Here is a 27,714-nt window from a genome sequence, read left to right as displayed (position 1 = left end):
TAATTACGCACGAAACGGACATCATTAAAAAAACACTAAATATTTCAGGCTATATTTCATACATATACATACACATGCACAACAAACAACTCAACGTATTGGATATATTAGGCACAAAACAACGTATATCCAAATTCGACCGCGCGTTGAATACAACCGCAGCAACGCGCGGTCGAATTTTTTCTAGTTTGATACAAATCACATGGACCATTTGCGTCAGTTTTTTCAAGTTATTATTATTATATATGAATAATTAGTATTTATAAAAAATAATATTTAATGTAAATAAATGAGAGATTTGTGTAGGATCGAGAGCATGTTTGTGCTCGATATAAGAAGCTCGAACTCGAACTCGTATATCAAACGATCTAAAATTTTTGTTGAAGTTCAGGTTCGAGCTCATTTAAACTCGGGTCGAATCGAACTCATAATGAGTCTAACTCGAGTAGCTCGCGAGTAACTCGACTGATTTACACCCTATAATTTTTGTAAGTTTCTTGACATTTTCAATATGAGAATTAGTTGACTTGGATCATTGACCTGAAAAGTGATGGAATATAAAAACACGGTTTTATGGTCCTAATACAAATTATATTCTTTGCAACTAATTTCTCAAATTACTCTTTTTCACTTCACATTTCACTAAAATGGTTATTCTCAAAGATATTTCAGGTCAATCTTCATCTAGTAATTATAATCATGATGAAAAGTATGATGTCTTTTTGAGCTTTCGAGGTGTTGATACTCGTCTTAGCTTCACAAATCACCTCCACAAAGCCCTTGAGGACGCCAATCTCAAAACCTTTTTAGACAACGAGTTAATTCCAACCGGGCATTATTTGAAACCAGAATTGGAGACCGCAATTAAATCATCAAGGGCTTCTGTTATCGTATTGTCAAAGAATTATGCCTTTTCGACATGGTGCCTTGAAGAACTTGTATTGATTGTAGACCGACATACGAAGTTTAATCAAATAGTTATCCCCATCTTCTATCATGTAGAGCCCACCGACGTCAGGAAGCAACAAAACAGCTTCGGAGATGCAATAGCACAACATAAACAGAAGATGGAAGCAGAGACAGATGTGGAGAAGAAAAGTGTATTAGCTGAGAAGATTGAAATATGGAAGGAAGCACTTACAAAAGTTTCTAATTTAACTGGTCTCAATGTAAAGGGCAGGTAAAATACTTTATTCCTTACAAAATAATTACTCGTATTATTTATTTATTTAGTGTTGCAGCAGAACTTAAACATATACATATCTAATAACATGATAAAATTTCCATTTTTGGATGAACTTTGATTCAATTTTTGACTATTTTATTCAGAAGATAAAAAATATCGCAATCTTCTATGTTTTAGTAAGATCGTCATGCTAGATGTGTGGTAATAAAATTAAATTTCGCTTAGATTCTATTTGAATATTCATAAAACTAAAAATAATTTCGTTTAGAATCTATTTGAATAGTTTTTAATAAATAAATTATATTGTTAATTTTTTAATTAATGTACTAGTTAAAGACCCGCAAATTTGCGGGTTTAGTTAAAAGACATTTTTAATAGCAATTTAACAATTCAACTATTATGATATGATCGATTAATATACCAAGTAAAAAATAAAATGATGAACAACAATTTAATAATTCAACTATTATGATATGATCGATTAATATACTGAGATCAATCTCATAATTCGTTCTAGGCATATGTGATGATCTAAAATTACCCCGTCCAATTTCACTATTCAGACCATCTGATAAGTCAGATAAGCCCATCAATGTTTTCGTATGGAAAAGGCTGAAGCTGAAACAACTATATATGCCAATAAACGATTTATCAACAAATTTCAAGTAGTTTTAAAAAAAAACTCTAGTACACAATGTCATTACCAATCTAAACACATACTTGAATCAGCCTCATCTAACGTATTCATTAAACCATCAAGCAAACATTCATCCTCATTACCTTAAGGAAAAAACCTGTGCATATGACTTATCCAAACAAAAGTGACTGGTCAACTCATGTCTCAACAAATCAAACATGGAATTTTTAGTTTGGCTAACTAAATGCAAATAGGACTTACAGTAACGATTTACCGGATTCTTTTATTCAAGTCGCTTCTTAACGACATTTGAGGTTGCTCCATACGCTAATGAACAGGATTAAACACTTCAATACCCGTAATATATTAAAAGCCTCATTAAAATCAATTAGTAAAATTTACCATATGTGATAGAACTTATGTGCTTCACCACATCGTGCAAATGATTCGACTCATCACATATGTGGTAATATAGAAAAGATATTGATTATGTCTATAAACTATCTTCACCACTTTTCGCACAATGCATCTACACAGACAACTAACAATCAAATAAAATCAATTGAAATAAACCAAACTGTAGTCAGCGATGACCATACAATAAACAAACTGTTTAAAAATATTGCATCCATCCATCCCAAATATGGTTTACAAAAATGACAGTTTTTCAGCAAAAACTAATACCTCATGATTTGTATTAGCAATATCCTACAGATCCTTTAAGACCATATGCATAACGATCAGAAATCCAAAAATCACCAAATCAAACAAAAATTATAAAACTAAAAACAAAATAAATATCAATATAATCTAATAATTAGAGAAGCTTGATCAATGTCTTGTATTTATTCGTTAATAGCAAGCTATGCATTCATTTTTTTTATATAATCACTTCAGCTTTATAAATTCTTTTAATAGTGCACAACTACTCGAATACTCTAATGTGCATTATTAATAGATTATATCCCGACTTTTCATAACATATTATTAATTTCCATTGAAATACCATAACAATCATATTAGTTTCAAATTCAAAAGTTATATTTTAAGGTATCTCGATCAACATATTGGGGACTGAATTGTAATGGGTTCCTCTTGCCAATGCTCGTGTAGCTGCAATCTAAAAGAAGAAACACAAAAACAATATGCAAAATATAGATGATTTTGAAGAATACAATAATAGGTAAGAATTCGCGTTATATAAAGCCGATTTAACGAACAGGGGATCAGAATATGGAAAACCGATTGAATCATGATCCAATAGAATCGAACACCTTCGAAAGAGTCCGTAAACGTATAATAATGATACTAATTAAACCCACCATTGGGCAAGATCAACAGGGTAGATTCCGGATTCCGAATCATGAAAATTTTACTTTCCACAATGTAACATGACCTATATAAATCAGAATACTTTCATCATTCAAAAGTGCATTTAAGAATAATACCAGAAACTCGACCTTATCCGCGTCTGCCCGCCAAAAACTGCATGTAAATTTTTAGTTAGTAACAAATATAACTTTGTATGTATATATATGTTTGAATTATTAAAGAGAAAAGAATTCTTAAGCAAACAACATACAATATATGGGGACTTAGAGTGATTGAAAGAGAGCAAATGTTGTTCGATTTGCTATATTTTGCAGTGAATATTGGTTAGTAGAGCTATAATATATTTACAGCAAAAAAATGCAGAGTTGTAATAGGGATATACACGGATTAATATCACAACCCATAATTTTCGATTTGGTTGGGTTCAAAAATCCCTTGAATTACGGGAAATCAAATTGTAATCAGCTTTAAGATGTCAAGTGTCCTCAGTTACGGAGTATATTATTGTTCTCAAAGCTAAGAAAAGGACTGATTGTACAATAAACTGGGAACGAATATTAATGATTAATGATTAATTATTAATTATTAATTATTATAATTATATTATAATTATAATAGTCAATCAATTCAAATTCAAAATTCATAATTCATAAATCACTCATAATAATCCTTAACAAAAGACATGGGATAGTTGACTTCACATTTAATTTGGATATCAATCTATACGCTCAAATCATTACTAATTAATTGCGGTATTTATCTAAATTAAACAATTTGACTACAACTATTTCGTTCCCTAATTTGTAGGATATTTAAATATAAAATTGAATGGAAGGGTATTTTTTTTTGAAAAGCAAGCAAAATTGAATTAAACAACCGAGAAAATTACAAAGCCAAGGAATAACGAGGTATGGGCACACTTCTGTACAAAACCCAAACCGCAACCATCGAAGAGGTAAAAAACTGAAAACTATACAATACAAACTATATTACACAGCAAAAGATAAGGAAAATTTAGCCCACGCCTTGTCTATCTATTGTGCCACCAACATAGAACCCCGGATTTAACAACCATTGATGCCATTCCAAGGAAAGGAGCTTATTTCGATTTGAGAATGTAACATCCCGCGTTTTTCCGTTAAATTTATTTTAACACCGTCTTTTTTTTTAAATAATATCTTTCGTATTTAAATTCGTCGACTCCGTTGACGAACGTTCATAATATTCTCGTTATTTAATTATAACATCTCTCGTTAACTTGCGTTTTAAAAATATTCGATCGGTTAAATCCCGCACCCGCTTCTAAACTCGAGGGACTAAAATTGACACGGGGCAAACTAGTTGACTAGGTCAACTAGTCCACCCCAATCACCACCATTCAACCATCTCCCTCTCTCTCTCTTTCTCTCTAGCAAGAACACACACACAAACCCCAACTTCATAAAATCATCATCTAAATTCGATCTAGGAGACTTACAACAAAACAAATTACATATTTGGAATCCTTGCATCTTCCTCTTCGATTTCATACCAACCTCATCTCGTTTGGGTAACTTTCTAAAATCACTAATTTTATGTGTTCTTGAGATTTTTGAGTTATAAAGTTGTTAATTAGTGTCTATGGCTCATTGTGATGTCGTGTATGTAATTTGTATGCTCGATTCGTTATTTTTGGTGTAACTAGTTCAATATGAAATTACTTGCTAAATCCTTGATTTTGGATGAACAAATGTTGTTAGATTGTTAAAGTGCATGTTTTAAAAGTGTTACTAGTATCATTAGCTTCATTTTGATGTATAGGTTGATTAAGGAAACTCCAAAAACATGATTATTGATTTTGAGATGTTTGACTAGGGTTTGATAGTTCTTGACATGAATTTTTGGATGCTTGAATGCCATGGAATGTTAATTATTAGTGTTTAGTTGTAATGTATGTTTCATTACCTTCAAAACGGCATATTATATGTGTGAATTGGTTTCCCGAAACTCAAATTGCATTTGAAGAACTTGAAACCTTAAAAATGAACGTTTAATGATCACTTGATGAGTTTTCGGCTATTATAAACGATGTTTTTGTTTGGTGAAACATGTTTAGTTGTGTTCCTTGTCAAAAGAGCTTTCCAACGGTATAAGATACGTCTTCTAGTTGTTTACGGTTTGAGTTTTGCGTTTGTTTGAAAATTGACCAAGTCTTGAACAAGTGAAACAGGCCTGGGACCAGGCCACGGCCATTGTCGCGGCGCGACAGGCCTGGCCGCGGCGCGGCATAAGCCGTGCCCAGCTTCTGTCTCCAATGTCCGTTTCACGTGAAATGTTTGCCATGTTTTAGACTTCCAATTCGCATGCAACTTGTTCTAACATGCTTATATATGAATAACTAGCATAGAAAATTTGTCCGAGACCCGACCCGAACATGTTGACTTTTTCGTTGACTTTGACCAAGTTTGACTTTTTGTCAAACTTAACCAATTAATTATGCAATCTTTCTAACATGATTCTATACTTGTATCTTGCATGAAACTTGACAATTTGACTCACATGCTTCATAATCGAGTCGTAACGAGCCATAGGACTAATTGAACATCTTTGACCGTTTGTGTTACCGTTATTGATATAACCTATATGTTTAGGTCAAGACTAGCCTTGTCCTTGCACACGGTTACTTGTTGAAGTACTTTATTAACTCTTGTACTCAAGGTGAGATCATAGTCCCACTTTTTCAATCACTTTTATTCTTTACATCGTGGGCTGAGAAACACATACATTTCATACTTATTTACTTTTCATGCTTTTACATTGTGAACAAATACGAATACAAAGATGCATACGAGTTTGAACAAAAGTCCTCAATCCAATTATCATTAGTTCCACTTGCAGGGTGTAAGTGTAAGCGTGTAATTATGTTGTGTGGCCATACGGGTTTAACAAACCCTCATTCAGACGGTTCGCTACCGTTAGTGAATGAAATATAATTTCAACAATGTATAGTGTAAGTTCTAACACTAAATTCAAAATTCAGAGGGAAGATTCGGTTAAGCCTTGATAATTGGGTGCTCGTGATACAAATACTATTTTGGAATGTGAATGATTCTGGTTGAGCAATTCTTAAAGAACCTTGTGGTTCAATACAATTTACTTACTAAACCTATGATTTCACCAACGTTTTTCGTTGACAGATTTCTATGTTTTTCTCAGGTCTTGCACGATATGTGATACATGCTTCCGCTCATTATTTGATACTTGCTTTGGATGTCGAGTATACATGCTTTTCATGGAGCGTCTTTTGACTTTACTTTAAACCGTGTCGCCTAGATTTCAATCGTACGTATAACGTTGTAACTTAACTTTTGGTTGAACAATTCTTGTAAACTTTGAAACAATCTTTATTTTGAAATGAAGGCGACATATTTTGGTCAAACGTTATCTTAAAGACTTATAATCAGGTAATGGGACCCACGTAGCCGACGCCGTCACTTGACGATTTGTCGGGGTCGCTACAGGTGGTATCAGAGCCTTGGTTGTAGGGATTTAGAGTTCATTTGTGTCCACCCCGAGTCATAGGGTACATAGGTGAATCTAGACTACAACCGGCATATAGACTGAAGTAGGAATTACTTGACTATTTGTGCATTTATACTCGAACTCTTCTATCATATCTAACTCGTATTCGATCTTGATCTTACGTTGATAAATTTTGTTGACGCGCCACCTTGACTTTATGAAGTAATGTTAAATGCACATGAGAATCAGGGTAATATAATTTCCGGGATTATATTACGGTGATTCATATGGACATTCCGACATTATGACATAAAGAATTTAAGGCGAGTCAAGGAAAATTTTCTCTACATCATCATTCCATATCATGATTAGTATTATTGAGAATACTAATCAAAGATATTCTTGTGTCTTGAAGGAACAATGCCTCCCCGTCGCGGGCCACGTAATGAAACTTCCGAACAAGCTTTTCAACGCATGATAGCCGCCGCCATAGGTGCGGCTATGGCTAGTACCTCCTCCGACATCAATAACAACCACAACCACAACAACCATGGAGCCGGAAATTCAAACGAGGGTTGCTCCTACAAAACTTTCATGGGGTGCAAACCTCACACCTTCGATGGGACCGGAGGACCGGTTGTGCTCACCCGATGGTTTGAGCAAACAGAAGCCGTTTTTAGCATAAGCGGTTGTCGGGACCAAGACAAAGTCAAATATTCCACCCACACTTTTGCCGGTATCGCCCTCACATGGTGGAATACATATGTGCTGTCGGTGGGTATCGATGAAGCCCACACACTCTCATGGGCCGACTTAAAGAAAAAGATGATCACCGAATACTTCCCGCGCGAAGAGACCCGTAAGCTCGAACACGAACTAAGAACTTTAAAAGCGGTCGGGAATGACCTTAAGGCCTATAATCAACGATTCTCCGAACTTGCTTTGATGTGCCCAAATCTTGTGAACCCCGAATCTTTAAGGGTTGAACTTTACATGGATGGTCTCCCCAAGAGCATCAAACAAGGAGTAATGTCATCCAAACCCGCTAACCACCAAGAGGCTTTGAATATGGCCCGCCAATTGATTGAAACAGTGGACGAGATTGAAGTGCCGGCACGTAAAGCCGAGGATAAGTCGGGTGACAACAAAAGAAAATGGGAAGCCCCCCAATCAAGCAATTACAACAACCCCGCCAAGAAGCCCTTCATCCCCAACGGCAAGAAAGGTTATACCGGACACCTACCGTATTGTAACGAGTGCTACAAACATCATTTAGGTGAATGTGGCAAACCATTTTGCTTGAAGTGTCAAAGAAGTGGCCATGTAGCCCACGATTGTAGGAATACCGCTCCCGTCGCCCAAAAGGAGCACAATGCACCCAAGACGGGTGTTTGTTTTGAATGTGGCCAACCGGGTCATTTTAGGAGTGCGTGCCCAAACAAGAAAATCAACCCCAACGCACGCCGTTGAACTTTCAACATCGACACCTAGGATGCCCGAGATGACGATGGACTAGTCACGGGTACGTTTCTTCACAACAAACAGTATATTTCATACTTATTCGATTCGATTACCGCTAGATGTTTATTAACCAAGTCTTTGACTCGTGCTCTTTACATTCCACTTTTTTTTCCCCTAGATATTACTTAGACGATTTAAGTGACCAACGGAAAATATTGTGTGCCTATAAATTTTATTGGAGGATATACGTTAAGACTTTTGACTTGACACCTATAGAACTAGGGAGCTCGGAACCTATTCGTTAAAAAAAAAAAAAAAAAAAAAAAAATGATTCCCCATCATCTTGTATAGATTATCGTGAACTGAGTAATTTTCGGTTGGAAACCGATACCCTCTCCCTCGCATCCATGACCTCATGATTTCTTGCATGAATCCCGTGTGTATTCCAAAACGACCTCCGTTCCGGTTATCATCAATTGGGGGTTAAGGGAGACGATGTCTCCTGAGTCTTTTCCGAACTCGCAACGTTAGTTGTAAATCCCTCTTAGTACCATTCGATTTATCCAAGGCTCGTCCGTATTCATGAACCTCCTAAACCACGTATGCAACTTATCTAGACAAATCTGTTATCACATTTATAGATGACATCATAACTTATTCAAGTAAAGAAGGCAAACGAACAACATCATCATCTTACGCTCGAACTTTGAGAAAAGAGCAACTCTATACCAAATTCTCCGAGTGAGAATTTCTGTTAAACGAAGTCAAATTTTCTAGACCATGATGTTAATGGTCAAGGCATTACAATCAATCTCGAAATCAAGCCACACGTGATCATGAAACTCTCTCAACTCAGACTTGTATTCGTAAAATCTTAGAACTCGACTGTTATCACCGAAGATTCATTTCTGACTTTTCTCGTGTTACCCGACTTTTAAACTCGTTAACTCACTAAGGGAAAACTTTAAACCTCTCCGTGTTCGAACCTTGAGCGTGATTCTTCACACCAACATTTCTAGTTAAAATCGTATAGCAACAGATGGAACTCAAACATGGAAATATTTCTACATGAACGCCGAAAGGCATACTCTCTCGACTCAAAAATTAACGTAACTAAAATTCGTTAGTTTGCACGAAGAAGTCGAATACTAAATTGTGGATCCGATCAATTTTCTCGTCATCACGTACCACACTACACACCTCTGATATTTCACCGTTACCGTCTGATATTACTGAAATTTAAGATAGCACACAATCCAACGATACTTCACTCTTCTTTGACTTAACGCCCTTGCGTTGCTGATAATCGTCCAACCATTATTCAACCCCGAACTATACAATTACGTGTACTATCTCGTTTCTCTTTCAGGCTTCATTTTTTTTTACAACTAGAGGCACGTTATGGCAACCTCGAGATGTAAGCTCATCCTATTCAAAGTCCTCATTTCACTCCTATCCTCATCGCTCGCATTTCCGTTAAGGAAACTCCTTGTGACATTTCTCCATGGATAGAGAAACTCCTCATATTACATTAGTATTCGCCACGAGGGTGAATAGTCCTAACGAACATTTTTCGAACCCTAACTGACTTGTTCAAACATATCTTAAGAAATTCTATTCCAACACGGTGTATCTTCGTCATTTATCCTGTATTGAAATACTCGTTTCACCTCTAGCGTTGCAAGAGACCTTGGGAACCCGCTTAGACATATGTACCGCGTATCTTCCACAACCGACGAACCGAGCAAACGTACGATTCAATCTTGGAAAGACATGTTACAGACTGGTATTGTCACCTTTAGTAGTTCCCCTTACTGCGACAGCTATCACTCGTATATTAACGCAGCACTTCCGAAACCCTATATGACCGCAAATGTCATACCCCTGTTCATTTAACCAAAGCATGCGGCAAGCAAATCGCCAAATCTGAACTCCATCAAGAAACAACAATTGAGATAATCCAAGTCCGAGAAGGGCTCGAGACGACCCGTAGTCGCCCAAAAGAGTCATACCAAACTTAGATGAAAACCTCACAAATCCCAGTGTGTAACCGCGTAATATTGAGAAACCGCACCTTGGAAGGGTGTAATCCAATTTGAGAAATCGAGAAAGGCTATATCCGCAATATCGAACCTTTTGAAACCTTGGGGCGTATTGGAACCGCTTCCTATCGTTTAGAACTTCCGACTCAATTAAGTTTCCGTTTACCTTACATTACGAGTAACAAACTTAGAAACGTGTCCTGCGGAACAGGAGCGTGCAATCCTGCTAGATACATCAACTATCGATGACAACTTCTCTTCATAGGGAAAAACCAGTTGAAACCGGGGATCGTAAAACCAAACCCAAATACAACGTAAAACCCTGACTATCCAACTCATGAGAACACTCAAGGACGTACTTTCACTTATTCATTGCTTGGACAACGTAAAGTCTCGAGTAAGAGATATCGACTACTACTTCCAACTAAATTTCGGGACGAAATTTCTTTTGAGTTGTGGATAATGTAACATCCCGCGTTTTTCCGTTAAATTTATTTTAACACCGTCTTTTTTTTTAAATAATATCTTTCGTATTTAAATTCGTCGACTCCGTTGACGAACGTTCATAATATTCTCGTTATTTAATTATAACATCTCTCGTTAACTTGCGTTTTAAAAATATTCGATCGGTTAAATCCCGCACCCGCTTCTAAACTCGAGGGACTAAAATTGACACGGGGCAAACTAGTTGACTAGGTCAACTAGTCCACCCCAATCACCACCATTCAACCATCTCCCTCTCTCTCTCTTTCTCTCTAGCAAGAACACACACACAAACCCCAACTTCATAAAATCATCATCTAAATTCGATCTAGGAGACTTACAACAAAACAAATTACATATTTGGAATCCTTGCATCTTCCTCTTCGATTTCATACCAACCTCATCTCGTTTGGGTAACTTTCTAAAATCACTAATTTTATGTGTTCTTGAGATTTTTGAGTTATAAAGTTGTTAATTAGTGTCTATGGCTCATTGTGATGTCGTGTATGTAATTTGTATGCTCGATTCGTTATTTTTGGTGTAACTAGTTCAATATGAAATTACTTGCTAAATCCTTGATTTTGGATGAACAAATGTTGTTAGATTGTTAAAGTGCATGTTTTAAAAGTGTTACTAGTATCATTAGCTTCATTTTGATGTATAGGTTGATTAAGGAAACTCCAAAAACATGATTATTGATTTTGAGATGTTTGACTAGGGTTTGATAGTTCTTGACATGAATTTTTGGATGCTTGAATGCCATGGAATGTTAATTATTAGTGTTTAGTTGTAATGTATGTTTCATTACCTTCAAAACGGCATATTATATGTGTGAATTGGTTTCCCGAAACTCAAATTGCATTTGAAGAACTTGAAACCTTAAAAATGAACGTTTAATGATCACTTGATGAGTTTTCGGCTATTATAAACGATGTTTTTGTTTGGTGAAACATGTTTAGTTGTGTTCCTTGTCAAAAGAGCTTTCCAACGGTATAAGATACGTCTTCTAGTTGTTTACGGTTTGAGTTTTGCGTTTGTTTGAAAATTGACCAAGTCTTGAACAAGTGAAACAGGCCTGGGACCAGGCCACGGCCATTGTCGCGGCGCGACAGGCCTGGCCGCGGCGCGGCATAAGCCGTGCCCAGCTTCTGTCTCCAATGTCCGTTTCACGTGAAATGTTTGCCATGTTTTAGACTTCCAATTCGCATGCAACTTGTTCTAACATGCTTATATATGAATAACTAGCATAGAAAATTTGTCCGAGACCCGACCCGAACATGTTGACTTTTTCGTTGACTTTGACCAAGTTTGACTTTTTGTCAAACTTAACCAATTAATTATGCAATCTTTCTAACATGATTCTATACTTGTATCTTGCATGAAACTTGACAATTTGACTCACATGCTTCATAATCGAGTCGTAACGAGCCATAGGACTAATTGAACATCTTTGACCGTTTGTGTTACCGTTATTGATATAACCTATATGTTTAGGTCAAGACTAGCCTTGTCCTTGCACACGGTTACTTGTTGAAGTACTTTATTAACTCTTGTACTCAAGGTGAGATCATAGTCCCACTTTTTCAATCACTTTTATTCTTTACATCGTGGGCTGAGAAACACATACATTTCATACTTATTTACTTTTCATGCTTTTACATTGTGAACAAATACGAATACAAAGATGCATACGAGTTTGAACAAAAGTCCTCAATCCAATTATCATTAGTTCCACTTGCAGGGTGTAAGTGTAAGCGTGTAATTATGTTGTGTGGCCATACGGGTTTAACAAACCCTCATTCAGACGGTTCGCTACCGTTAGTGAATGAAATATAATTTCAACAATGTATAGTGTAAGTTCTAACACTAAATTCAAAATTCAGAGGGAAGATTCGGTTAAGCCTTGATAATTGGGTGCTCGTGATACAAATACTATTTTGGAATGTGAATGATTCTGGTTGAGCAATTCTTAAAGAACCTTGTGGTTCAATACAATTTACTTACTAAACCTATGATTTCACCAACGTTTTTCGTTGACAGATTTCTATGTTTTTCTCAGGTCTTGCACGATATGTGATACATGCTTCCGCTCATTATTTGATACTTGCTTTGGATGTCGAGTATACATGCTTTTCATGGAGCGTCTTTTGACTTTACTTTAAACCGTGTCGCCTAGATTTCAATCGTACTTATAACGTTGTAACTTAACTTTTGGTTGAACAATTCTTGTAAACTTTGAAACAATCTTTATTTTGAAATGAAGGCGACATATTTTGGTCAAACGTTATCTTAAAGACTTATAATCAGGTAATGGGACCCACGTAGCCGACGCCGTCACTTGACGATTTGTCGGGGTCGCTACAGAGAACCACCCGAATGACAGTGATTGCACCTCAGCTAATATTTTCGGAGCTAACAATTCTTTGTTTTTGAAGACTTTGGCATTTCTTGACTTCCATAGCACATAACAACTTACCCATTTGATTGCTTCCCATATAGACTTGTCATATTTAGAGAATGACTGAAACACAGTATCCTCTAGGAAAGGGTCCAACGATGACAATTTTGCTTCCGGGATGCCCCACCATCGTAAAAAACATTTCCAAAATATTGTTACTTTTGGGCATTGTACAAAGACATGGTCAATCGATTCAACCTCTCCCTCACAAAGTGGGCAAAGTGTGGAGTGTAGATCGATATCACGTTTGTCGAGTGGACAATGGAAGGGTATGAATGACATTTTTAATAGAAAACGAATGATTATTAGTGATGCAAATTCATTTGATGGATCAAGGGCTATAATTGTTTGTTGATATTGACCTAATGATTAATTTGAAGTCTTAAAATAAAACTTTATATCACAATTATGATTTTCTTATAATAAGTAGGGAGAAGGGAGATATAAATATAAATATAATCCCGATAGTATGTAGTATTTATTTTTATTTTTAATACCAGAATTTAAATTGAATCTAATCAAAGGTTGGGATTTTAAATGAATTTAACCACTATTTTTTTCAACGTCCAAAAAAACAATCTCATGTATGAACTTTGTTTACTTACATTTGATGGCTTGTATGCACTCATAATAATAGTATCATGTAAACAGATTGTTTAATATAATAGTAAAAAAGACCCTGGAATTAGATAAATAAAAGTTATACATTCATAAGATAGCACTATCAAAGCCAAATCGTTAGACAAAAACTAATTATATCGGATGATATTTTTTATTTCATTTTTTTTTAATATTGTGTATATACAACTAACCATTCCTATTTCTTTGCTTTTCTCATTGATTATCTTAAATGTATTTTTTAGAAACTATCCCGCGCATTGATGGCGTAATTGTATCTTAAATGATTTTTTCAGAATGCATTGATTATCTTAAATTAATTTTGTGATTTCCGTAATATGTTTTTTAAAAAAGGGTAGTTATGTCTTTGACAATGAGCATGAAAATTTATTAGGTAATAATTATTTAGCTAAGGAAATCAATGGCTTGGATTAGTTTTTGTTGTTGATCTAATGGTTATAAATAGTGTTTTCAAAAATTTATTACTTAATGTGGCTTTTGCTTTAATAAGTAGAGAGATTTTAAATATGCTAATAGATAGTTATAGGCAAGGTTGCAAAATTCGCAATTCGGGGATTAATTGGTCAGGACTTTAAAGAGTAATCAGCATTTCGGAGATTAATCAGACTGTACTTTATACATTTAAATATTAAATTTTAAAAATTATATGTCTAAATATAGCAACAAAAAAAAAAATCATAAACATGAACATAAACTTTAACATAATAGTTTATTTTGTTCAAAAACTTTAAAATTCTAGTTTAAATTCATGTTAAAATGTTGACCAATTTTGACTTTAAAAGACTTTGATTCCCAAATTCAATTTTGACCAATCAATCGACGTTAACCAATTAATTAAACGAATTTTAGAAAATCAGAACGGACTACTTTTATAAATGAGTAATCGAGGATTAATCGAAGAATAATCAGGTTTTTTACAACAGTAGTTATAGGTGTGCGTAAGAAACTCTAATAACCATATATAGTTAAAGTAAATTTTATGCAGGATTTAAAACCCATGAGAATTTGATTTTACCATTTTCATGGCGTCTCAATTTTATATTTAATTTAATTTTATTTTTAGAAGTTTTTCCTACTTATTAGCCGGAGGTCCATTCGGAAGCAATCTCTCTATCCGTTGAATAAAGAGAGGGGTGACTTTCTCTACATTTGAAAGTGTTTTTCACTCTGAGTGGAGAAATGACTTATCTTTATTCTCGGATATTAGAATGATTGTCTACATCTCACCCCCCACACACAGCTTATGTGGTATTGAGTTTTGTTGTACAATTTATATGTTTTAATAATAATAATAATAATAATAATAATAATAATAATAATAATAATAATAATAATAATAATAATAATAATAATAATAAGCGGGAGATGTTCGTCATTATGCTTTTCTGGCTTCTCGATTACAGTCTGCTGGGTTGCAGACCAAGCTCCTACGTCATGCGGGTATTGTTGGTCTTGGTCGTGCTTTTGAAGATGCATTGGGTCTGTTTAATAAAACGGTTGGGTTTGATATTTTAGGTAATCAGAGTGAGGTCGCTGCCCCCATACTCATGAAGAAATTGGCAGATGTTTATTTCACAAAGGTTACCGCTTCTGCAGAATCCACTTTTTCATTATCTCCCCGACAATCGGCCTTATGGAAATCGCAGCAGGATGATCACACCTCTGCTTGGCTAAGGGTAGTCCCTATTTTGGGGTTGGGTCAGACGATGAACGCAAAGACTTACCGATGTGTGTTGTGCTACCGGTTGGGTGTTCCATTGTTCTCTATCTCGACGGCATGCTCTGCCTGTTCAAAGGTTTTTACTGGGGATATTTTCGGGGATCACGCGGTGTCTTGTGCTGGTATGGTGGGTATTAAGCATCGACATAATGTTGTTCGGGATTCCCTTGTTGATGTTTGTTATCGATCTGAGATTTCAGCGAGAAAGGAGGTTGACATTGGGTTGTCTGGAGGGAACGACAGGGCCCTCAGACCTGCAGATGTGTTACTTTATTCCTGGGATTGTGGTCGCGATGTTTGTGTTGACTTGACAGGGTCTTCTCCTTTGACACAGTCTGGGCTTTCTGACTTTGTCCCTGGACGTGCTGTGGTTGATGCGGCTCGTCGGAAGCGGGTCAAGTACGAATCTAGCTGTCAGGCGATTGGTTATGGTTTCATTCCTTTCTCATTTTCTTCCCTTGGGGAATTAGAAAAGGATGCTGTTTCTTTGCTAAAGCGGGTTCAGAAGAGTTCGATGGCGCAAGATATTGGTGCCGGTGCTGCTGCTCATATTTTTACTAGGATAGGTTTTGCTATTGCTAGAGGTGTGGGAGCCCAGATTGTCTCTAGGCTTCCCACTAATTTTTTGTAAGTTTTAATACTTTTAAGTTTATTATAATAATAATAATAATAATAATAATAATAATAATAATAATAATAACATGAGTCATAGTACAATTTTTTTTTTTTTTTTTTTTTTTTTTTTTTTTTTTTTACATTTTCATCATGATGTCATAGTTCGATTTTTTTTTTTTATATACTAATTTATATTTATATTAGCTTTTTATGTTATTTTTATAATTTATATTAGCTTTATTAAAAGGGTTAAAACTACCAAAGAGTTATATATACTTTTTTATTTGTTCAAATGTAGCCATATATACACAAAAATACTATTGTAGTCTTTATACATTGAAGAAACTTGTTAATATAAACTAAAACAACTTGTTAACCTGTGTTCATCTTCATCATGTGTGTTCATCAAAACTTAAAATCTTCAAGTCAACCACATATGTTTATTACTCCAAACTGAGATCAGATTCGAGTTACTGATCGTCATATCATCAAAAACAACACGAAATTGATTCATATATGAAAATCAATGCTAGTTAATTAATATGAAATTTGAATCCTTTACTAATTTCCCTTTGATTAATTTATAAATAATAGTTGTAACCCATCAGATGGGCATCTACGATCTACGATTGAAAAGAACGATATTACTATAACCTCGATTTGTTTTTGGGTAGTTTTCTCAATTTTTTTTATTTAATATTACTATTTGAGTACAGGAATGGAAAAGAACGATGCCTTCAAACTAGTAATGTTTACATCGTTCTTAGTGCAAATGAAAAATGGAAAAGAACGATGCCTTCAAACTAGTAATATTTGAGTACAGATTCGTAACCATTCTACTGGGTTTTCTGTTGAAGATGAAGATGAAAATGAAGATGACCGGATTAGCTAAAAACCGGTCACCTTTTGTTTACATTAGCACACTTTTTCAAAGTACATGACCTACAATAGTATTTTTTTAGGTACATAGTCTACACTGGGACAAAAAAAAAGTATATGACCATTTGGCAGCCTAAACCCTTATTAAAACTTGTGTTGGTGGTTTTGCTTTCCTGTAAGGGTAATACTTTACCCATCTCATAATAATTGTCCTGTTTTGACTTTTCAAAGTTTCTTTCGTCAACTATAACTTCAAATATCTTTATCAGGTTATATAATAATTTATGAAACTCATAACAATATAAAGTTCATGTAAAACCCAATCCAATCATATAAGCTTCATCAAATATTATATAACGCAAACAGATATATTACAAAGTCAAAGTTGAAAAAGAAAGATTTTGAAAAGTCAAAACATGACACTTATTATGGGACGGAGGTAGTAATAAACAATGACCGGATATATCACAGGATTGTGGTATCACTTTCCAAAAGTAACTATTCGACCCTTATTTTCGGGGTTACACGAATACCACTTTGGGATAAGACAGAGATTATGTTCTTGTTTTTGACACAAATCAGAGCCGTTTGCAAAAGAGTGTTATCGTGAAAATGATTTCTCCTTATGTAGACACCCAAGTATATGAAAGAGATTATGAGAATTAATAGGTCAACTAAAGACTCATAAAGATCTTTCATCATTGTTCAAAGCACTTACAAGACTATTTTTAAGGGGGATGATTCTCACACACTGTTTTTTGATCCTCACACACTAATTTACTTGAACTCTTCCTTAATAATAGGGTAAAAGGGTGTGTGAGGATCAAAAAACAGTGTGTGAAAATCATCCCCCTATTTTTAATAGTCATTAAAGCATTAAAGCATAAGATGGTTATTAGACCAATGGCATTAAACTTTTTTTAATGACATTAACCCACAATATAGGTTACAAGACTAAGTAAGTAGTCATTAAATTATTAGATGGTTACAGGACCAATCTTAATAACATTAAATTTATCTTAATGATATTACCCCACAACGTAGGTTACAAGACTAAATTAATAGTCATCAAACCATAAGATGCTTACAAGAATAAGTTTAATGTCATTAGTGGTTGAAAGTTTATCCTTAATGTCATTAGAGGTTACAAGACTTGTCTTTAAATACATTTAAACCACAAGTGGTTACAAAGACTATACTTAATGTCACTAAACCTCAATTCTGTAAATGCCAATTAATAAACTCATGACATTTACCAAACTACATTTGGGTCTAGGAAGTCTCTCACTAGATGAGTGTACACTCCGTAGCTCCTAACTCATTTCCAAGCGAAAAAACTAAATCCATAAATTACACTAAATTACCAATAATCCTCAATCCTCCCCAATTTAGTGCAATTCATTACATGAGAAATAAAAAATTAAAACAAAATTCATGCGTAAATGAAAATATCTTGAAGATTGAATTTCCACCTTAGTATGTTACACATTTCAAATATTCAAGAATCGGGGTGTTCTACGAATTGAACCCTTCAACCGATTCGAATAACTGAAGATAACATACACAAGTTTTCAAACACTTTGAAGCTATCCTGACACTATACAAACATGTGTCCATATCCATTCATGAATGTATCCAAAGCTAAAAGTCTAAAGCTTTCTTGAAGTGACAAAAATTCACATTCATATAGGTAGTTCATTTCATTCATGCACCTGCTCTTGCACTTTTCAAATGAACTATTAAGAAGCTAATCTTCAACCTAACCTCAGCAGGTCCGAGTACATTCCTTGAGATGACATGTAAAATTATGTATTCCAATTTCTAAGAATAAGCTTTCCACATTGAATTCAGCTTCTGATTTTCATCAAAGGAGAATTGGGTATCTTATAATCAGAAATTTATGTGGATTTTAAACTCATCCCCACAACAGACTTATCAACCAAGTCTCTAGTCAACCCCTTCGTCAAGTGATCAGCTAAGTTCTGTCGTGACCTTACAAACTCTATAGAAATCACCTCATTCATGATAAGCTCATGAATCATGCTATGTCTAAGACCTAGGTGTCTAGACTTCCCATTATACATCTGGCTATAAGCCTTAGCCAATGTCGTAGCACTATCACAATTGATAGACATGGGTGCTATAGGTTTAGGCCACAATGGAATCTCGTGAATCAAGTTTCTTAGCCATTCCGCTTCTTTACCAGCAGCAGCTAAAGCAACAAACTCAGATTCCATTATTGAGTTGGTAATACAGGTTTTCTTCTTGGAAGCCCATGATATGGCACCTCCTCCAAGAAATAACACCCAACTACTTGTTGAATAATAATCTTCGGCATTGGTTATCCAACTCGCATCAGAGTATCCTTCTATCACCGAAGGAAATCCAGTATAAGATAAACTACAATCCATAGTTGTCTTCAAATACTTCAGTACCCCCTAATTTCTTGGCAATGATGAGTACTAGGATTACTAGTGTACCTACTGAATTTTTCCACAGCAAAAGTAATGCCAGACCTTTGTACAAGTCATGGCATACATCAAGTAGACAATCACCTTAGAATACTCATGTTTTGATACAGCTCCACCTTTATTAGGCATCAATTTAACAATTGGATCCACATGTGTACTCACAGGAGTGCAGTCAAAACAATTGAACTTCTTTAACACCTTCTTAATATAATGAGATTGAGAGATCGAAATTTCCCCGTTTTCAAGTTTGATTCGTATTCCAAGGCTAACGTCGACCTCCCCCATATCTTTCATGGAGAACTTTGATAACAAAAATTCTTTGTTAAGTCAACCTGATCTTGGTCAGTTCCAAAGATCAACATGTCATCAACATATAGAGAAATAATAACTCCTTTACCAGAATAATCAAATTTGCTATATACACATTTATCGACTAGTTTAAATGAAAACTGCTAGATAAAACCACTTGATCAAACTTTTGATGTTGTTTCAATCCATATGAAGATTTCACAAGTTTACACACCTTGCTTTCATTTCCTGGCAATACAAAACCTTCAGGCTGGTTCATATAAACCTTCTCATCCAAGTCACCATTCAAGAATGCTGTTTTCACATCCATATGGTGAATAATCAGAGTGTGAATTGCTGACAAAGCAATCAATAGTCTAATGGCAGTGATACGAGTGTATCAAAATAGTTAATTCCAGATTTTTTTCTAAAAACCTTGAATGACTAACCTTGCTTTGAACTTTTCAATAGTTCCATCTCCCTTCATATTCTTTTGAAGATCCATTTACAACCCAAAGGTTTGCAACCATGAGGTAGAGCAGTCAACACCCAAGTGTTGTTCTCCATGATGGAATGATTGCTTCTTTTCATAAAGCAACATCCCGAGACTTCATTGCTTCATCAAATGTTTTAGGATGATCCTCAACATTGAAGCAATATGAATAATGGGTAGAAACATCATCCCTGGAACCTAGAATTGAAAATCTTTTCCAAATAATTTAGGTTTCCTTTCTCTTTTGCTTTCCGAAGTTCAAGTGACTAATCAATAGTCATTTCAGAAACTTCAACATTACACTCCTTGATGATTCCATTAGTACTTGAAATCATATACTTTGGACTAGGTATAAATGAAATGATTTTCAAAGATTTTACTGAAAGTGGTTACAAGATTTAAGTCTTCGTAGCATTAAACTACAAGTGGTTAAAATACTATATATTTATGGCACTAAATCATGAGCGGTTACAAGACTAAGTCTTTATGTCATTTAAACCACGTGGTTACAAAATTTAAGGTTTTATGACATTAAATCACAAGTAGTTACATTATTAAGTCTTCATGACATTAAACCACAATCGGTCACAAGACTAAGTTTTTAAAGCATTAAATTACAAGTAGTTACAAGATCAAGTCTTAATAATATTAAACCACAAGTAATTACAAGACTAGTCTTAATCTTGTTTGTGGGTACAAGATCATATCTTAAGTCATTAAACCAAAAAGGTTACAAGAATAGTCTTAATGGTATTCAAGCACAACGATGGTTACAAGACTAGTTCATAAATTCATTAAACCACAACTGATTATAAGACTATTCTTAATGACATTCAACCAAAAAGGTGGTTACAAGAATATATCATAAAGTCATTAAATCACAACTGATTACAAGACTACTCTTAATGACATTCAACAATAAAGGTGGTTACAAGACTAACCTTAATGACATTATTTGTTACACGACTAATTTTAATTATTTTAGACCACAAGTGGTTACAAATTAAGCTTGATGTCATTTTTTGTTACAATATCAATCTTAATTACATTAAACCTTATCAGTTACAAGATTAATCTTAATGTCATTAAACCACAATTTTTGTAATTGTCAAATAAAGTTCAAACAATTATGAAACCACTTTGTGTTCCAAAATTCATAAACTCTATTAAGAAAATAACAAGCTATTAGCATAGCTTCCCCCATAAACCTTACTCAAGCCAGAATATGACAACATGAAATTAACCATTTCATTAAGGTCGCATTCTTCCTTTAAGATTTACTATCATATTGTGGTGTATAAAGAGTCGTACTCTCATGAATAATTACAACGAATTTGAAATAAATTTCATCAATATAGTCACCTCCCCAATCCGTTCTATGTCACTTTATCAAAGCCCTTTTGTTGTAACTCTACTTCAGTTTTAAACATTTCAAATTTATCTAACGCTTCATAGTATGTAGCAAATAAATATAGCAAACCTAGAAGCATATCAATACATCTTACAAAATATTTAAAGTTCCCCAATGTAAACATAGCATGCAAATTACATAATCACTATGAATTAGTATCAAAATCCCAATATCACGATTCACATATTTAAAAGATCTTTGTAAACATACATGTATCACACTTTTTCTTTTTCACGTCAGAGGCCAGTATAAATCCATCTTTAGACATATCCAGCATTCCTTTAAAGGGTACATGCATATCCTAGTCTAGCATGCCATGAAGTAACATCATTTATACATTAAGGATTAAACCTCGAGAACTGTAGTCATCGTATCCCCATTTGTTCGTTTTCCACACTCATGATAGTAAGAAAGATGTGTATTTTCTTCTTCCGCCATCTCTGTGAATCCATTCTTTCAAACTTATCAAGTTTGGAGAAATTAGCACTCATATGCTTCATTGTAGCCGCCATTGATTATTACAAAATAGTTACTTTCATTGTTGGTGATTTTGGTTTCTTATAAGGGTAATAATAAACAATGATCGAATATATCACACAATCGTTGTATGAGTTTTCAAAAAGTAACTATTCGACCCTTATTGCCGGGTTTATACGAATATCACTTTGAGATAAGACAGAGATTATGTTCTTGTTTTTGGCACAAATCAAGAACCCGTTCACAAAAGAGTGTTATCGTTTTCTGTTCTGTCTTTCTCATGAAAATGATTTCTCCTTATATAAGCACTCAAATAGATGAAAGAGTTTATGAGGATTAATAGGCCAATTAAAGACTCATAAAGATCCTTCATCATTGTTCAAAGCAGTTACAAGAATATTTCTGAATAATCATTAAAGCATTAAAGCATAAGATGGTGACATTAAACTTATCTTAATGACATTAACCCACAATGTAGGTTCGAAGACTAAGTTAATAGTAATTAAATCATTAGATGGTTACAAGACCGATTTCAATAACATTAAACTTATCTTAATTTCATTAACCCACAATGTAGGTTACAAGACTATATTAATAGTTATCAAACCATAAGATGGTTACAATGATATGTTTAATGTCACTAGTGGTTGCAAGTGTATCTTTAATGTCATTAGAGGATACAAGACTAGTCTTTAAATACATTTAAACCACAAGTGGGTACAAAGACTGTACTTAATTTCATTAAACCTTAATTATGTAAATGTCAATTAATAAAGTCAAGACATTTACCAATCTGCTTTTGGGTACGAGAAGTCTTTCACTAGATGGGTGTACACTTCATACCTCTTAACCCATTTCCAATTGATAAAACTAAATCCCTTAATTACACTAAATTACCAACAACTTGGAGTATAATATTGAACGATTCAGTTGTACACCAATAATGCTATGTTTTATCATAAATATAAAATATATTAAAAATATATAAAAAATTTTAACCTGATTTTTATATTTTCTTAACTTCTTATGACTATATATATATATTTATCGTTAATTTTTGTATTGTATTTATAAACTATTGATATTGTGTTTAAGATACATAGTTAAATCATTTTTTGCGGAAACGCGAGGACACCTTCTCACTCGTTTGAACTACAATCTAATGTTGGCCACACAAATATATTTCGTGTTAAAAATTAGTTTTGGTCATTATAATATTAATATTTTAAAGGATTTTGCCTCTATAGTCGTCCCTAAAGAGCTTTGTCTAACTTGTAAATGTGATTTAGATGTTTGCTACATTCAAAATGTGGTGGCTGCTTGACATAAACCCTTTCTTGCAACTTCTCATTGAGAATGGGAAGACTTCACATCCACCTGGAACACCATAAAGTCCTTCTAGGAAGCAAAGGCTAGAAGAATTGTTATTGCTTCCATCTTGCTACTAGGGCATAAGTCTCTATTATAGTCCAACCATTCTTTTGTGTCTGAAAATATTAAACATTCATTCAATACTACCATCTAATTTCCTGCTACATGTATGAGTGTCTGATCTACAATTCTCTACAAAAAAATTTTTCAGGCTAGAGACTGAATTTATAAAAGAAATTGTTAAAGTCCTTTCTAAAAGAATACGTGTATCCATAAGGACTACTCTACCACTACTTATTGGGAAAGACGATGATATCAACTTCATCACTTCATGGTTGAAGGACGGATCCTCACATACTGTGGACATTCTTAGTATTTATGGTATGGCTGGCATTGGGAAGACATCCTTAGCCAAATATGTCTACGAGTCGTGTTGTCGTTGACAGAGAGGAGTGTACTACTTAAAACGAAAGTTGAATACAGACATAGAAAGTACTTACTTAGAGGCTTATCAGACGAAGCATCACTAAAGCTTTTATGTCATCATGCTTTCAACTGTGATGAACTTAAAGATGGCTATGAAGAGGTTTCAGAGGATATTTTGAAGTATTGTGCAGGACATCCATTGGCTCTTAAAGTTTTGAGCAAGGATCTATATAATCGAGATCTTTCTTATTGGGAAGACTGCATAGGACAATTACAAAAAGGACCCCAAGGACTATATTCTCGTGTAAATAATATCTTGAGAATGAGCTTTCTATCTTTGGAATCTGAAAATGACAAGGAATTGTTCAAGCACATTGCTTGTTTCTTCGTTGGAATGAAGAAAGATTATACTGAAACAATATTAAAGGCTTGTAATATAAATACTAGAACTGGGATCACTCATCTTATTGACAGATGCCTTCTTAATGAAGTTTATTACGACAATGTGTTGATGATGCATTCACTGATTCAAGAGATGGGAAGAAATGAAGTACGTCTGGAATCACCTGAGAAGCCATGGAAGCGTAGTCGAATATGGTGTCACGAGGAATCATTAGAACTTTTGAATGAAAAGAAGGTAACATGCCATATACATGCCTTTTAATTAGTTGTAATAAACAAATTTTTGATTAATTATGACCTGAGTAACAATTAACATCCATGCTTTCCATATTTCTTAAGGGTACGGGAAAGATTAAAGGCCTCACACTTGACATGAGAATGATTAAGAAAGAGGAGTCACATGAATCATTATTTGAACTCGAAGCAAATGCATTAAGTAAGATGTATAATCTAATGCTACTACAACTCAACTATGTTCAACTTAATGAGCCTTATGATCATTTTCCGAATAAACTAAAATGGTTGTGCATGCATGGATTCCCTTTAGAGTCTCTACCTTCAGATTTACCGATGAAGAATCTAGTTGCTCTTGATATGTCTTATAGCAATATCACATCTTTTGACATGTCTTCTAGTAATAGACAACGGTCTGAAAAAAGGCAAAAGGTAAGAAAATCTAATGATCTACTTCAACTTTTTATTGTTTTTTTATGTGGAGTCATTGCGGTTTACTTAATGTTTTTAAACATGTTCTTGTAGTCGTTGACTGGATCTGGGTTAAAAGGTACACGATTGCTTGGATCGTTGAAGATCCTTGATGTGAGTTTCTGTAAACAACTTCGTAGTGTGGGTGGTTTTTTCGAACTTCCTGCACTTGAGAGGTTAATGGCTACAAAATGCAAAGGTTTAATTGAGATTTGTGAGTCAATTGAGGAATGCTTTGAGCTTGTCTTCATTGATCTGAGTTACTGCAAAAAGCTTGAAAAGCTTCCGTTAGGAAAGTTGAAGAAGGTTGAAACACTATTACTAGATGGTTGTAATTTTGGTGAGTCTCAAATTGAGATGAGGGATATGGATTCACTAGAGATGATCAAGCTTAACGACAATAGTATAAACGCACAAACATCTTCCTCTTCCATTATGATAGCTACACCAAGAAATTTGAACTTGTTGGAAGTTTCTTTTCCACGTTCATTAGTAAAGTTGTCGCTTGCATATAATAATTTGTCAAGTGAATCATTTCCTAGGGACTTCAGTAGCCTATCTTTGTTGAATGAATTAGTTTTAGATTCCAATCCAATTGTTTCAATGCCCAATTGTGTGAGAACCCTTCCTAGGCTTAAGACACTTAGTATGATTAACTGTACAAAGCTGACATCAATCGAACTTCCTCCACCTACCTTAACTAGTCTTACCGCTTGGGGGTCTAGTGTGTGGATGCATAAAGTTGTATTTGATCCACGAATGTCCCCAATGGGGTTACTTGTGGATCCCGATGGTTTATCATCTTCGTCTTTTGAAATTGAAGGTATGCTCAAAGTCCAACCAATGGCAGATGTTGAGGAAATAGTATTACGTTGTTTGGGATGGAGTGATTTAGACTTCACTAAAAGCAAGAACATCATACCGTATCCTATTTATGGGAAACGAGCGGTTCCTCAAATCAAGGTTTTGTTTATTCAACCATATCTTATTTTGTGAATATGTATATAACTTTATTTATCATTGTAACTAACGGAGCTTGTTTAACTGTAAATGGACAGGTGTACTATGAATTTGGGATATTTAGCACAATATATGGAGGTAAAACGATGCCAAATTGGATTAGTGAAAGAAAGGATGGACCATCAATATCATTTACCATACCTTCATCACCTAAAAGCTTGATAGGGTTGAATATATGTTGTGTTATGTTCAACGGTGATAGACGCTTTGAATTACCGTTGATAAAAATTAGTAATATAACAAAGAAGTGTAGTTGTATATACTATAATTATATAAACAGGGGGTCTGAGGTCAGGGTAAATGGGGAGTATTTAACATATATAAGCCATTGGATGTTTACGATGAATGACATGGAACCTGGTGATCGCGTCATGATGAATACGATAGATATAGTTTATCAAGATCCTATTAGGGAATGTGGGGTGAGTTTTGTGTATGATGATGGCAACATTAAAGAAGAAGACGTTTTGGGTTATTATAAATTATGGAATCATATAATTGGTGGTGATCTGTCTCCTTTTCAATTAACTACAGGGGAGTACTTCCTCAACAATAATTGTTTTTTCACTCGGAGAGCTCATAGCTTCGATTATAAATATCCTAGTATGTACGCTAGATTTAAAGGTATATTTTCTTTTTAGTAAATTATATTATTTAATTTTAATTACACTACAAAAAGGTTTCATTTTTCATATTTTCATTATTTTTGACACTTTAAAAGGTAAAATCTTGACATGTTTTTTTGACACTTATAAGTGTTACACTAATTTGTGACACTTAGAAGCATCAAAGGGGAAAAAATCAATCACACTTAAAATTGACAAAAAGTTAATACTAACATTTAATATTTTTGGCGCCACATTTTTTCACGCATCAAAATTTTTGACGACATATTTTTCTACACTTCTAACTAATATTAACACTTTGAAATGTGAAAATAATATTAAAGAGTGTCAAGCTCATGTGTAGTGTTACATTACTATTTATTTTCTTGTGTCATTTGTTAATGTGTGTCCAGAGCCAACAAACTAATAAAGAATGTATTTCATTATATGTTTTCCATCAGATCAACAAGTGATGTTTAAAGCTTTCTCTAACAAGAAGTCCAACAAACTTGATCGGGCGATTGAGGTACGATTTTATCATAAATAAGATAACATATTATATAACCAAACACAATATGCTTTAATCAAATTTCTTAATTTTTCACAGGATGTACAAAATAAAAGGTGTTGAAACTACAGAAGCATTACAGATGGAGAGTGGAGGTTATGACTATGTTGCAATAGTCGATATTCTTACTATTTTGAGCATACGTGTTATCGAAAAGATATTTATTGATTATGTCTATAAGTTACATCATCGCGAATTTGACGAGAGTTGTTTTATTGAAGATATCGGTAGGAAATGTACTTAATTTAATTGAATAATTAGTTTACAAGAACAGCTTTGGCAACATTCTGATCGAAAACAAGTCAAGTTCAAGTTAATCATGTTTCTAAATACACCTATATTGAAAATGCATTTTCCGTACAAAGTTATTTCTGATTCTTGACGTTATTAACAATTTTGATCATTTAGATGTGTTACTAAGAATCAAGGGTCTTCATTGTAGGATTATGCACAATGTACAACACATGATTATTACGAATTAACAGTAAAAACCGAAGCCTCATCTGACATCTTAGGGAAAATTT

General features: G+C 34.3%; 1 pseudogene; it reads left to right on the top strand.

Annotated features, from left to right (window-relative positions):
• The first annotated feature begins 610 nt into the window (after positions 1 to 610).
• LOC139876305 (TMV resistance protein N-like) lies at positions 611 to 27,492 on the top strand (annotated as a pseudogene).
• The last annotated feature ends 222 nt before the right edge of the window (positions 27,493 to 27,714 follow it).

This window comes from Rutidosis leptorrhynchoides, chromosome 11, assembly GCF_046630445.1.
Source record: "Rutidosis leptorrhynchoides isolate AG116_Rl617_1_P2 chromosome 11, CSIRO_AGI_Rlap_v1, whole genome shotgun sequence".
Lineage (NCBI taxonomy): Eukaryota > Viridiplantae > Streptophyta > Magnoliopsida > Asterales > Asteraceae > Rutidosis > Rutidosis leptorrhynchoides.
Note: the sequence above shows the minus strand (reverse complement) of the source record. Positions and strands in the feature narration are given on the sequence as shown.